The 15,914-nt window shown below is 42.2% G+C and overlaps 1 long non-coding RNA gene across 1 annotated transcript; it reads right to left on the bottom strand.

The window, feature by feature from the left end:
- Positions 1-6,677: 6,677 nt before the first annotated feature.
- On the bottom strand, positions 6,678-8,392 carry LOC138948308 (uncharacterized). Its single transcript, XR_011449968.1, has 2 exons — positions 8,315-8,392; positions 6,678-7,812 (listed from the first exon to the last, which is right to left on the bottom strand). It is a non-coding gene; the product is annotated as an uncharacterized lncRNA (long non-coding RNA).
- Positions 8,393-15,914: the final 7,522 nt, after the last annotated feature.

The following is a 15,914-nucleotide window of genomic DNA, read 5'->3' on the forward strand; positions in this document are numbered from 1 at the left end:
GGTTATTTTTGGACATGTTCACTGATAACTTTAATGTTTTATGAATCTCCACGTGTAGTTTCTCTGTATATAGTTCCATATATACTTTGCAAGAAGCAGATAAAAACAGAGTGTCAACAACTCTCTGTAATTCGCCACCGCATCAATTCAATGTTAGATGTAACTCGCCACCGCATTTTTTGTTATTCGCCACCGCACTACGCAAATTGTTATTTTCAAACGCATCAACATCGTGAAGGCATTTAAACCTTTTTTTGTCACAAAACTGACAGCAATTGATAGGAGCATTTTCACTTTAGTGCTGCAAGTTTTAAACTCAGGGGCGTGGCGTGATCTTGCCTATGCAAAGGATTTAAAGGCACCATGAGTTGACAAATCAAACTGTAGTATTTCTTCTTCTTCTTCTTCTACTTCTTCTTCTTCTGTATGAAAAGTATGCTTATCTGTACTTGAGTGTATAACCCACATGTACTGGAATGTGCTTATATATATATATATGACCCCCCCCAAAAAAATCCCTGGGACTGTGAGATTCAAGAGGTTTAGGGTATGATGACATCAATAGGAAATATAACAGTGCTTACCGTAAGAGTGAAACAAATACTTTGTCATCATTTTCACGAGTTTTCATTCACAAGCATCTGGGAAATAAATGTCATGTTCCCCGGGGAATAAATGCCCAGTTACCATAGTTACAGAAAGCAGGTTACATGGATATTCAAAACCAAACCCAATAGAAACGCTCGGGGGTTCATCGGCTCACAGGTAAGAGGGAAAACAAGAGAAAAGCGACTCACTCATCTTTGCTTTCTGCTATTCCTTGCTCTCGATTCGTCGCACGTTTAATCCACATATCTGCTAAGAGATGTCACGAACCGAGACAGTGCCGCAAACAAGCAACTCTTCGAAACAGCGGGGCAATCCCATCGCAAGCAAATGCAAAATGTAGGTCATTCTTTGCAATGAAACGCCGCTGTCGGCCCAAAGTCGAAGACGCGTACTGCTGGATTCACACACCATTCAGTTAGTCGGAACCTACAGAACTTTTCTTCCTCAAACCTGACATACTTGTCTCAACATGTCATCAAATTAATACACAGATCTCCTTGACTCGCTTTCACTTGTACTTGTAGCGCCTTCACTCTCGCGCCTGCCTTCAGTGATTCCAACAGCGTGGTGGGGCCCCAAAAACGGTATTTTCAAAACCAAACTCGCGTTTCAACTCATGGCTCCCTCTGTTGATGATGCAATTATTTTCGCGCTACCAAAATGATGACAAAAACGATGTTTGATGGGTTGTTGTCAGACAAGCTTTTTTTGTCGGTCCTCGGAGGGCATATCGACTTTTGTTTCATATTTATTGACCGCGGCCTTCGGCCTTGGTCAATAAATATGAAACAAAAGACGATATGCTCCCCCTCGGACGACAAAAAAGCTGGTCTGTCAACAACCCATCAAACATCTTATAATATTTACAAGTGGGAAATGCATCGATGACTGTAATAAACACTCAGTGGCTGAAATCACTAAGTTTGACAATATGGAACCTACCTCTTCCTGTTTGATTTGCGGTCACTTGAGTCTGAAACTGGGCCTGGAACGCTCCTGTTAAAAACATTGTGGGGCCAAATACCACATAATTCTAAAATTCTTAAGCTTCGTTGGTGTTTATGTGTGTGAAATAATTCTAAAATTCAGTCATTCCTATTACCAGCGACAACACAAAAACTCATCAGTTTGACGCTGGAAGAGAAAAGAACGCCTCTGACAGACGTGACGTTTTTCGGGAAAGAAGAATGACGAAGAATGTGGGAGTGAAACGCCGCCAGGTGCGTCTCAGAAACGTGTTCTACAAAAGCTGAACTATACACTGAACTGAACAACTCCAAATCAATATTTTCAAATGGAAGTGACAGAATCACTGAACTCTTCAACATATTATGCAATTCATTAGACAGTTGCGGTGGCGAATAACATCCAAGACGTGAAATTGCGGTGGCGAATTACACCAAGCATCGGTGGCGTATAACATGAAGTCTAATTGTTTGTGTTTTCTTTTGCCGCGTGCGTCACCCAAAGACAAAATTGTGCAACAGCATTCATCAAGAATACAAAGGACATGTTTAGCTCACAGGATATCATCACGGGAATGCATCAACTAGTGCTGTTTCGTTGAAGTTACGAAGGAAGGGACAAATCGTGCAATTTCAGCTACAATTCCAGCAGAAATCGGACTTCAGAACTGCCGAAACCTGACATTTCGACTAAAAAAGCACGTACCTTAGACCTTGAGTATATACTTCTTTAAAATGTACTAATGAAGAATCTAGATGATGCCTGAAAGTCCTACAAATTTTCATTTTCTGTGAGAGACCTACCTTGCAGCTTGCCTCTTCGTCGGCGTGAAGCGATAAAAAGTTGCGGTGGCGCAAATGCAGAGTTACACGATCCACGGCGTGATTGTTTGCGACTGAATAGAATAGATAACGTGACACACGCATTGTAATACGTGTCCTCAACCCTGACTACTTTTTACTCTCACTCAAAGCTCAGCTCAGACCGTTCTGTAACTCTGTAGATCTAGCCTGTGGCGCATCTGTACTCCAGCGAATATCAGCCGTACCCAGACACACTGTTCTGCACCAATTCGTATTCGCTGCGCAGCAAAACAATGTTTACGTGTATGCATGAAAATAAAAGCATGTACTCTGACCTTCAACGCATTCCTTCTTGTGAGATAATCCGCTGTTCGTATGTCGCCTCGGAGTTTCGATGGCTCGTCGACTGTACCAGCCTCGTGTAATACTGCCCTCTCCGGACTTTTATGAAGGGAAGACACTGCCAGTGGTCAAAACATTTGTTTCAGGGATGAAACGCCAACTTTTGTGCTGCAGAAAAATGGCGAAATTTGTGTCCAGAAAGTGCCCGACACTTTGAAATCTGCACGCTTGTGCTGCACACACCTCTTCCATTTCCACAAGAGACTCATAGTTTTATGAGGGAAAGTGTGCTATGAAATGCCTGGGGACATTGACGAGTTGTTGCAGTTTGCGGCTGCTCTCCACCGAGGCATTCTTTTCGGGCATACAGTGGTGACTTTTCTGTGTGAAAATCAAGCTGGTACTATAGTCAGGTAGAATCAACACAAAAACTTGTGACGTCACAGTGCACCGACGTCACAGTGCACCGAAAACCACGTGACCACTACTTGACCCCAGGCGACTTGTCTTGGTTAGCCCCGCAACACTAAATCTTCAACTACAACAACAACAATTTTTTTTCAATTTTTACAATATTTTTCCAGAGATGTTTGTAACATTTGGCATTCGATTTTCAAGTTTTTGGAGATACTTGAAAACTTTGGACTTTTCCTTGGAATCGTTGTCCAAGGTTCATGTTTTCTTTGTTGAAGTTTTTCTGCCCATGTGAGTAAAAAGGAGGTCTGCATATCGTGGACGTTTATCATCTCAATACCTCCTTCTTCCACCACATTGCACAATACATTTCGTTTAACTTTTTCAAAGGCTTTTGTATTTGAATACTTCCTTTTCCAGAGAAATCTGAACAAAATAGATGGATATGTTTGTTGAATTGTATGGTGGTATGTGATGTTTTATGCTCAGATGACACACACGTATTTGATGAGAATTAAGCCATCATATTTGTGATGATTATACGCGTTTATATGTCTCACCAACGCATACTCCAACAACACATACATATTTGAAAAAGGAAAGTAACAAATACAAAAAATAAAACAAGAGTTGTTGTATATGAAAGGTTCAATGTCCATTGTAACTCAACCACATTTTCAAGGAACTTTGTTACAACAGTGAAATAAAAAAAAATAAAAAAATATTTTAAAAAAATAACAATGTAAGTGCTGGTCGTTGACTAAAGCCCCACATGACGACTCGGCGTGGACCCAGAGCGCTGATGTCTGGCACCATAAATAAGCTCGGCGGTGATAGAAAAGGAAACATAGAGATCATGTAGACTAGAGAGCAGAGAGACAGAGAGATTTCAGGGACTAAATAGATGATCTAGCGTAGGGGCGTTAGAATGTGTACCACTAGACTATTTTGTAGGAGTTTTAAGAATTTCAGCTTGATGTTTTGACTGTACATTTAGAATAGTCACACAGCTTTGTCTGGCCGTCAGGGCTGGGTCGGACTTAGTCTGCAATAGTAGCAGGGTACGTGACTCTGTGCTGTGATTGTAACATTCAAAGGTTAAATGAATACATTGTTGAAATGGAAGTTTGAGTTTGAGTCCTGAATTTAGAAGTCGTTCTCCCTAGTCTTCTTCTTCTTCTTCTTTCTTGGTATGGACTGGGTTCATCCGAACGTCTGTAGTCCAGCGGCGGAGTACTGAGTAATTGGTTACTGGTGGTGCGTGACCCAATAACTCCGAGAAGATGGTTAAAAGTATAAAACTATTTACACGAAGAGCTGCAGGGTTACTGTGTCAGCGAGGCAAGTCCGTGGGTACGACCCAGACCAGTTTGGAAGGACTCCAGTGAAGGAGCAACTGTGGTCTTAGGGTCGAGCTTGTTCCACTGACGCAGTGTTCGGGGGAAAAAGGAGTTGAAGAGAACAGGATGGGATGCCCTCTCCTGGAACAGTCTCTGGGCTCCTCTGGTGCGGCTGTCGCCGGAGGTGTAGAACTCGGCCTTGTTGATGTCGACTATGCCGTTGTTGATCTTAGTGAGGCGGTTGGCGAGTCTTCTGTCGGCAAGTGGTTCCCATTGGAGGGTCTTCAGCATGCTGGTCACACAGCCTGGGGTCCGATCGCTGTAGTTGTTCTGTACTTTGTAAGAGTAGTGTTACATAGGGGAGTCACACAGACACACACCCAAGCACGCACAAACGTCACCCCCCCCCCCCACACACACACACACTAACACACACTAGAACACAAAGCTTACAACATGTCAGGTTGCAGTAGCTTTAATTCACTCTAAGTCTCCAGCGTCTGTTCAACAAGGGGAGATAACACCACCGTGTTCACATATAACCACACACTACATGTTACCTTTCAATAAACTTACTCTGACAAACTTATCACATTACGGGTCAAATTCAGGCACTCAGCTTCAAACATACACAGTGCCCCCCAGAACCCCCCCCCCCCCCCCCTCCATTTGTTTCTTCATTCCCACTGGTCCGAACCTTACCCCTAGGCCTTCATTCCCACTGGTCTTTGTGACATCACAAACCATTTTTGAGAAGAGTGTTCACAATGTGAATAACGCAATAATGTGAAAGTTTTGCAGATGAAGTGTGACAGCTGAAGAAAGTTATTACAAGTCACATCCAAGTGGCATGATTAGGCAGCATATGTGCGAAACATAACATTCGAGAAAGCAGGATCTTAAAAAATGGAAATCGTTAACCTACTGGGTGTGTGTAAGTGGTAGGGTTGAGGGCTGGAATGGGGACATCTGGGGAGGGGTGGGGGTGGAATGGGGACATCTGGGGAGGGGAGGGGTGTGGGGGGGATTAACCTATTGGTCAAATTCAAGCACTCAGCTTCAAACATATACAATGCCCCCCCACCACAGATTCGCTTCTTTAGACACTGCCCCCCACCACCTCAAAAAAACACCAAAAAAACCCACCACCCTGGCAAGACAATGTGGGAATGCCAGGAGTCTAACCCACACTCCGCTCTGTAGGTTGTGCACAAACAACCCAGCACCCTGGCAAGACAACGTGAGAATGCCAGGAGTCTAACCCTCACTCCGCTCTGTGGGTTGTGCACAAACAACCCACCACCCTGGCAAGACAATGTGGGAATGCCAGGAGTCTAACCCACACTCCGCTCTGTAGGTTGTGCACAAACAAGAGCTACAAGTGGAGCTATCTCTGACAGTGTCTGTATGTTGTGCTTGAGACTTCATGTAATGGTCAAATAGAACTTGCAATATACATAAGAGATCACAGAAAGGGTAGTGAGGAAGATGTGTGTAACAACTTCAGGCATGGGAATTGAAAATTGTAAAAAAGGCTGCAAATTTGTAAGTAATAACAAAGTCGACAACACGAAGCGCCTAGCCTTACTATAGGGGGTCTGGGGGAATGCCATCCCCCCCCCGGAATTTTTTCTCCAGAGAACCCAAATGGTGCAATTTGGTGTCATCTTTGCTCCAAGTTTGCCATTAAATTCAGTTTTTAGAACCATTTTTGCCTCCCCCATTTTTTTTCGGCGGACACTTCTGCTTTTTCGGCGGAACAACAAAAAAATGTGCGGAAATTTGCATTCGGTGGACAAGTCCCATGCTTGAACTTATTCATGTCGTCAATCACATTCACATTACAAATGAGGTCAATTTAAACTCATTTCAATAACTTTCGAACCACAGTAAAGTTCACTGGAACTGATTTTTGTTTTACAACATTGAAACATATTAGTGCATTACAAACTCATAGTTTCACAGAAAAACAAACTGCAGTTTAATCACATTGTCTCTATGTGCACACTGTTAGGTATTGCTTTTGATCGTACACATTCACCAAACATCATCACAGCTGTATCTCACAGTCACACGTCATACCCTCACAATTAACAATCAGGTCAACACATACAGCTTCCTCACAACTTCACCCCAAACTTAATAAGGCACAAAAAGAAGCAGACAAAAACAAGAAAACAGACTGAATAAATAAAGCCCAGACTTAAAACCAAACTTTATGCAATAAATAGTCCCATGACATACTCCAATACATAAACCCAAGACTTAATGCAATGAATAAAATCAAGATTTAACGCAATAAATAAACTGCAGTCTTAACTCAAGCAATAAACGCCAGACATAAGGCAACAAATAACAACTGAAAAAGAATTAACTGCACTTTTCTCAAAATTACGGCAAACGGTTTTCACTCTTTGTAGCCAAAGCAGTCAAGTGATTCACGAAGAGAAATTAAGGGCTAACAATACAAAATAAAACAACACCCATCCCTCATTAAACATGTGCGTGCATGTGTGCATAGAACATGCTAGTGACTGGAGTGATAAGGATAAGGATAAGGATAAGATTTTATATAGTCCATGAGGGTAACCTCACAGAAATTCGGGCTGCTTTCTCCCTGGGGAAAGCGAGCTGCCATACAGTATACGGCGCTACCCATTTTTTGTTTTGTTTTTCCTGCATGCGTGTATTCATGTTTCCAAGCCCTGAGACTTAATGCCGTGTGAGATGGAATTTTTTTACACTTTATTCCAAGTCACACGGGTATTTGGTGGACATTTTTATCTATGCCTATACAATTTTGCCAGGAAAGACCCTTTTGTCAATCGTGGGATCTTTAACGTGCACACCCCAATGTAGTGTACACGAAGGGACCTCGGTTTTTCGTCTCATCCGAAAGACTAGCACTCGAACCCACCACCTAGGTTAGGAAAGGGGGGAGAAAATTGCGGCCTGACCCAGGCCTGAACACGCAACCTCTCGCTTCCGAGCGCAAGTGCGTTACCACTCGGCCACCCGAGTATAACAAGGTCATTCTGAAAAATTGAACATAATTATGCAGAGAGGGGGCAAGGATAGGGGGGTGGGGGCAGGGTTGAAGGTTGGTTACAGTGCTAGTTGGACATGAGAGTGTTATGGGGTGAGGATGGTGCTGATATTAATAAGCATAATCAGTTAAAGCTCACAACTATCTTGATCTTCACAGACATGAATTGCATAATGAATCCACAAGCATGTACCTTTATTTTTGCCCTTGAGTTATAGGTGGAAGGAAATGTTGAGTGGTAAACACAAGTTGTATTGATCACTGGGTCAGCCTGTGGTCAGTCCCCTTTGATCTGCAGATTGCATCAGCATAAACAAACACAACGTCATCATCGTAAACAGCCTGAATGGTCAATCATGAATCTAAGAATACAAACACTGGATCTAATTTGAGAGTCTGCAAACGAGTCAGTTTGAAGATTCAATGAAAATCTGGCAGTCAATGAAGCAGATAGATCTGGCCTTGCGCTTGTGTTTGCAAGCAGATACATGTTTGAACATCCCTTATCTTAACGTTATCATTCAACAGATTGATTGATATTTTGCCTGACGATTTTCCTGCCGATGAGCTAAACAAACAATGAAAATCACAGAAGTGGTAAGATTTTGAAGACGAAATTCAGTCATACAAACAAACTCAACAGAAAGAATCTAGCTAACTACTGTACAGCTTTCGACAAAATCAACGCATTTGCATGCCTTAGTCATTCCTGCTTTGATTCCAATAATTCTACATGATCGTACTGCACAAAAAATACGAAAACGAGCTGATCGAAATGAGTAACACTGCCTCACCTGCTATGATTGTACTGTGAAAGCGAAGGTCGTCTGCGATTCGAGATTTCAAAGTCGAACAGCGGCGTTTCTGCACTCGTTATCTTGCTTGGAAATGTGAAAAGCATGACTTGAAATCGAACGGAAGGCACCATTCTACCTTTTCGTTTGGGCGTTGTTTTTGTAAAATCTCCGAAAACGTCATTTCGAAAAAGGCGGTCGCCATTTTTTTGGGTGCCAACTTCTTTGAGTGGGGCTGCTAGCTAGCTGGTCCAAACGGGAGCCTCCCATTCGGTACGCAACCCTGGGAAAAAAGCTTCGTGCACCCCGACCGGGAGGGAGCGGACCGACTTGGGCAGATCTCCCATTGGTTATCACCCACTTTGGCTTCGTGCACCTCAGCCCTGGCATCCTGAAAGGCAGAGGCCCCAACCTACAGGTTTGCTTCCATACCAAAAACGCCTCCAGACACGGGAACTTGGGTGCAGAGGCAACAGCTCCGCTTGAACCTCAGAAACCAAATGTGCCTCCAGACACACAGATCCCTTAGACGGCCGAGGCTGTGGCCTCTAAGGTTCTCTTGTACCAAACCGCCTCCTGACTCTGCATCAGATTGCGTGCGCTGGCATCTGCTTACATAGACCCACATTAAGTCACCACCGAGTGGTAGACACAGACGAACTTTGTGCAGACTCTCCTCGGTGTCCGAACACCCCCATGTGCACGCATGCGCACGATAAAGACCCCAGGGTCACAGCGAAAGCCTCAGGCCTTGGAAACACGAATACATGCATGCAAAAATATGAAGCCCGGGTGTCCGTTCGGCCAACAGCCAAAGTAACCATTTCAGCACTGACCCAAGACGACCCAACCCGGTCCCTAGCCCACTTCAGGTCTCCTCTAGCAGCCGGCAGCTAGCTGTCTACATCCCCCCCCCCCCCCCCCCCTGCATTTTTTGACTCACATGCGAAGCAAAAGTGAGTCTATGTACTCACCCGAGTCGTCCGTCCGTCCGTCCGTCCGGACGTCCGTCCGTCCGGACGTCCGTCCGGAAAACTTTAACGTTGGATATTTCTTGGACACTATTCAGTCTATCAGTACCAAATTTGGCAAGATGGTGTATGATGACAAGGCCCCAAAAAACATACATAGCATCTTGACCTTGCTTCAAGGTCAAGGTCGCAGGGGCCATAAATGTTGCCTAAAAAACAGCTATTTTTCACATTTTTCCCATTTTCTCTGAAGTTTTTGAGATTCAATACCTCACCTATATATGATATATAGGGCAAAGTAAGCCCCATCTTTTGATACCAGTTTGGTTTACCTTGCTTCAAGGTCAAGGTCACAGGAGCTCTTCAAAGTTGGATTGTATACATATTTTGAAGTGACCTTGACCCTGAACTATGGAAGATAACTGTTTCAAACTTAAAAATTATGTGGGGCACATGTTATGCTTTCATCATGAGACACATTTGGTCACATATGATCAAGGTCAAGGTCACTTTGACCCTTATGAAATGTGACCAAAATAAGGTAGTGAACCACTAAAAGTGACCATATCTCATGGTAGAAAGAGCCAATAAGCACCATTGTACTTCCTATGTCTTGAATTAACAGCTTTGTGTTGCGTGACCTTGGATGACCTTGTCCTTGGGTCAAGGTCACATGGATTTTGGTAGGAAAAATGTGTAAAGCATGTGAGTCGTATGGGCTTTGCCCTTCTTGTTTTTTTTTTCATACAAAGCCGGGTTTTCCCGTGTAACATGCCCCTAATGGCTTTGCCGTGAGGGCGTAAAACTTACATTTTCTTCTCTGTCTGTATGTTCTGCCATTTGAGAATCCATAACAGATAATATAGGGCTAACGGTGATCTCAAAGTGTTTGTAAACAAATTAAAAAATTCCACCAGAAGACCAAGAAGACGGGATCGTTTGTGTTGATACTTATTGATCTATTTACTGTCAGTGTAGTGCGCCTTATTCATGGCCGTGGTTCGACAATTGTGATGTGCGTGTGTTTGTATGTGTCTGTGCGTGTGCATGTGTGTATGTGCGCTTATGAATATATAGGGGACGGGCTCCTAATATGGACCACCTCCAGTTCTGACAAACTAGCGGCGCTAGAGCGCTCAAAACAATTTCATTCGCTGTATTCACCCTCTCTGGATAACTTGCACATGTCAAAACAGTTGCAGAAACACAAACTTCAAAAACGTTAGGCTTTTTCTTTTTTTGTTGCACTTTTGGCAGCGTTCACTCTAAATTTGACGCCTAACACGGACTAGTTTGTTTCCACAGCCAAAGCTGTTATCACACAGATATTGCTAGCTTATATATAACAGCTGAGACGGTATTTGTTACATTTTAGCAGTGTTTACACCGAGTTTCTACTGCAAACAAACAATAATAGCAACATCTCAAACTGAGTAGCCTACGTACGGAACACCTTTAACAAATCGAATAAAATAAAAGCTAAAGGCTATCTTTATTAATCCATTAAGAAGTTCGCTGAAAATAACCTATAACTAGCCCTAGAGCTTTCACAAAAATATTACAAATAGTCTTCTTTTTTTGGCAGCTGAAAACTTCATCAATGTTCACTCTGTTTTTAATCAGTTTCTTTTGTTTCCTGTTGTGCTTCAAATAATGTTCTCATCAACCCGAAACAGATAAATCTAAAGCATATGTGAATTAGTCTGACTTGCACGCTAAGTTGTATCATGTTATTTTGAAGCATAGGGGACTTTTTACTGTGATTCGTGAAGGCTTCTTCACATTTCCCTATTAGGCGCCCATGCTGCTATAATGGACCATTTGTGAACGTTTCTGTATTTATTTTTTGCTGAATGTCTATCAAAGCTATTTTATTCTAATTAGGCATAACAGTTAACCTAAGAGAGAAGGACTACCAAACACAAAATTAAACTTCTTCGCAAGAAAACAAGCTAGTTATATATCAGCATGAAACAAAAAGCGGTCCATATTAGGAGCCCTTCCCCTACATCAGTGAGGGGTTTAGGTAGGATATGCGGGTATGTGTATCAGTGAGAGGTTGATGTGTGTGTGTGTGTGTGTGTGTGTGTTACATCTAGCCGGGGTGTCTTTAAAACTGTGTTCTCGTGAAGCCATGGTGGCAAGCAATGACTATGGTCTCCGTTCCAACAATGTTTCCATTGCAAGTTTTTTACCGACTCGCGATCCAAACATGCGGGCGCAATAAATGCGCGTGCATCTACAGAAATTGATAACTATTTTTACCAGCCAATCAATCCTTAACTTGAGCGCTCATTTTAGGCGCCCTTACGTATTTTGCCCTCCTTAAATGAGCGCTCCGTTTGGGCCCATTTGGATAGCTGTTTCCTCTCTCAGTTAATACTGCTAATGTGACGTCGTCTCCCCTGCGACTATTGTAGTGGCGGGGAGGTCGACGGACAACGCAGATAGATCTTTTTATCCTATTCAAAATTAACAAATGCCGCATAGCAATTCATGCGTGCGTCAATGAAATGATGTGTCCAAATGTTACTACCCTATAGAAGATCAGTATTACGTTTTGCGCATGTTCTTTATATTTTTCTCACAATGTTGTCACTTTTAAACCTTCTAACAGGACGAGTTTTATCTTTTTCTTAACGAAACTAAAATTGAATTAAAAATCCATGTTTTTAATGGTCCTTCCCCTAGGAAGTCAACGCATATAAAGGAAAAGTTATTAATATTCCTCTTACAAGGATCTTAACGTATATTTCTCATTGCTCCACCCCCCTCCCTTATTCATGGAGAGCGGGGCCGGGGTCCTATCACGGTCGGGCTTGCTTGGTCTTGCCCTTTTCTTTCCCTCCTTTTCTTCTTTTAGTGTATCATCAACTCATGTCCCTAAAAGGAAAATTTCCTGTGAGGACGTTGAGGACCCCCTTTTATCAGAGGGCCCATTTGCCCTCTCATATTATCCTGTCTTTGCGCACAGCCAGTTAATAGTGATCATATCTCCGTTAACCCAAATATCGTTCACAGCGTTTAAATCCGCTTCTATCCATTTAAAAAAAAAACACCTTTTATTTGTACAAACCACATCTACAAGTGTATATTGTTCCACAAACAGTGATCGTCAAAAACGTTTCCTCTCTCACAAAACAATGCTTTATTTTGAATCCATTTTACGAGAACTTCTTTTGATCGAATATGTTGGATCAGTTTTAACGTTGTTGTTGCTTTAAAACAAAATAAGTTTCTTCCCAATACCTGATGAAGACTTAATGGAATCGTTGTCCAAGGTTCATGTTTTCTTTGTTGAAGTTTTTCTGCCCTTGTGAGTAAAAAGGAGGTCTGCATATCGTGGACGTTTGTCATCTCAATACCTCCTTCTTCCACCACATTGCACAATACATTTCGTTTAACTTTTTCAAAGGCTTTTGTATTTGAATACTTCCTTTTCCAGAGAAATCTGAACAAAATAGATGGATATGTTTGTTGAATTGTATGGTGGTATGTGATGTTTTATGCTCAGATGACACACACATGTATTTGATGAGAATTAAGCCATCATATTTGTGATGATTATACGCGTTTATATGTCTCACCAACGCATACTCCAACAACACATACATATTTGAAAAAGGAAAGTAACAAATACAAAAAATAAAACAAGAGTTGTTGTATATGAAAGGTTCAATGTCCATTGTAAGTCAACCACATTTTCAAGGAACTTTGTTACAACAGTAAAATAAAAAAAATAAAAAAATATTCAAAAAAAATAAAAATGTAAGTGCTGGTCGTTGACTAAAGCCCCACATGACTACTCGGCGTGGACCCAGAGCGCTGATGGCTGGCACCATAAATAAGCTCGGCGGTGATAGAAAAGGAAACATAGAGATCATGTAGACTAGAGAGCAGAGAGACAGAGAGATTTCAGGGACTAAATAGATGATCTAGCGTAGGGGCGTTAGAATGTGTACCACTAGACTATTTTGTAGGAGTTTTAAGAATTTCAGCTTGATGTTTTGACTGTACATTTAGAATAGTCACACAGCTTTGTCTGGCCGTCAGGGCTGGGTCGGACTTAGTCTGCAATAGTAGCAGGGTACGTGACTCTGTGCTGTGATTGTAACATTAATAGGTTAAATGAATACATTGTTGAAATGGAAGTTTGAGTTTGAGTCCTGAATTTGGAAGTCGTTCTCCCTAGTCTTACAAAGTAAGAGTAGTGTTACATAGGGGAGTCACACAGACACACACCCAAGCACGCACAAACGTCACCCCCCCCCCCCCACACACACACACACACACTAGAACACAAAGCTTACAACATGTCAGGTTGCAGTAGCTTTAATTCACTCCAAGTCTCCAGCGTCTGTTCAACAAGGGGAGATAACACCACCGTGTTCACATATAACCACACACTACATGTTACCTTTCAATAAACTTACTCTGACAAACTGATCACATTACGGGTCAAATTCAGGCACTCAGCTTCAAACATACACAGTGCCCCCCAGAACCCCCCCCCCATTTGTTTCTTCATTCCCATTGGTCCGAACCTTAACCCTAGGCCTTCATTCCCACTGGTCTTTGTGACATCACAAACCATTTTTGAGAAGAGTGTTCACAATGTGAATAACGCAATAATGTGAAAGTTTTGCAGATGAAGTGTGACAGCTGAAGAAAGTTATTACAAGTCACATCCAAGTGGCATGATTAGGCAGCATATGTGCGAAACATAACATTCGAGAAAGCAGGATCTTAAAAAATGGAAATCGTTAACCTACTGGGTGTGTGTAAGTGGTAGGGTTGAGGGCTGGAATGGGGACATCTGGGGAGGGGTGGGGGTGGAATGGGGACATCTGGGGAGGGGTGGGGGTGGAATGGGGACATCTGGGGAGGGGTGGGGGTGGAATGGGGACATCTGGGGAGGGGAGGGGTGTGGGGGGGATTAACCTATTGGTCAAATTCAAGCACTCAGCTTCAAACATATACAATGCCCCCCCACCACAGATTCGCTTCTTTAGACACTGCCCCCCACCACCTCAAAAAAACACCAAAAAAACCCACCACCCTGGCAAGACAATGTGGGAATGCCAGGAGTCTAACCCACACTCCGCTCTGTAGGTTGTGCACAAACAAGAGCTACAAGTGGAGCTATCTCTGACAGTGTCTGTATGTTGTGCTTGAGACTTCATGTAATGGTCAAATAGAACTTGCAATATACATAAGAGATCACAGAAAGGGTAGTGAGGAAGATGTGTGTAACAACTTCAGGCATGGGAATTGAAAATTGTAAAAAAGGCTGCAAATTTGTAAGTAATAACAAAGTCGACAACACGAAGCGCCTAGCCTTACTATAGGGGGTCTGGGGGAATGCCATCCCCCCCCGGAATTTTGTTCTCCAGAGAACCCAAATGGTGCAATTTGGTGTCATCTTTGCTCCAAGTTTTCCATTAAATTCAGTTTTTAGACCCATTTTTGCCTCCCCCATTTTTTTTCGGCGGACACTTCTGCTTTTTCGGCGGAACAACAAAAAAATGTGCGGAAATTTGCATTCGGTGGACAAGTCCCATGCTTGAACTTATTCATGTCGTCAATCACATTCAAATTACAAATGAGGTCAATTTAATTAAACTGTTGGTGCAGAAACTCATTTAAAATAACTTTCGAACCACAGTAAAGTTCACTGGAACTGATTTTTGTTTTACAACATTGAAACATATTAGTGCATTACAAACTCATAGTTTCACAGAAAAACAAACTGCAGTTTAATCACATTGTCTCTATGTGCACACTGTTAGGTATTGCTTTTGATCGTACACATTCACCAAACATCATCACAGCTGTATCTCACAGTCACACGTCATACCCTCACAATTAACAATCAGGTCAACACATACAGCTTCCTCACAACTTCACCCCAAACTTAATAAGGCACAAAAAGAAGCAGACAAAAACAAGAAAACAGACTGAATAAATAAAGCCCAGACTTAAAACCAAACTTTATGCAATAAATAGTCCCATGACATACTCCAATACATAAACCCAAGACTTAATGCAATGAATAAAATCAAGATTTAACGCAATAAATAAACTGCAGTCTTAACTCAAGCAATAAACGCCAGACATAAGGCAACAAATAACAACTGAAAAAGAATTAACTGCACTTTTCTCAAAATTACGGCAAACGGTTTTCACTCTTTGTAGCCAAAGCAGTCAAGTGATTCACGAAGAGAAATTAAGGGCTAACAATACAAAATAAAACAACACCCATCCCTCATTAAACATGTGCGTGCATGTGTGCATAGAACATGCTAGTGACTGGACGGAATCACAAAGAGTTTGAGCGAAGGTCAATGTCACACAGCATCAACTACAGAGAACTTGTGTGCCAAAGGAAGCGGACCGTAGCTTGTTTACCAATTAAAATGTCAACGCCTTTCACCTAAGACAATCTCAAGCTCCTTCTTTTTGGCCGTTTGGTTGAGTAATTCTCTTTGAACAGTATTTCATTTCACATAAAATACAAAACCACCAGAAATGTGCTTATAGCAAAACAACCACGGATAACGGAATGAAACAACCATATCAACCCTGAGATGTGAGTAACAGACAGTCATCTTCTTCATCTTCTTCATCTT

This window comes from Littorina saxatilis, linkage group LG15, assembly GCF_037325665.1.
Source record: "Littorina saxatilis isolate snail1 linkage group LG15, US_GU_Lsax_2.0, whole genome shotgun sequence".
Classification (NCBI taxonomy): Eukaryota; Metazoa; Mollusca; class Gastropoda; order Littorinimorpha; family Littorinidae; genus Littorina; species Littorina saxatilis.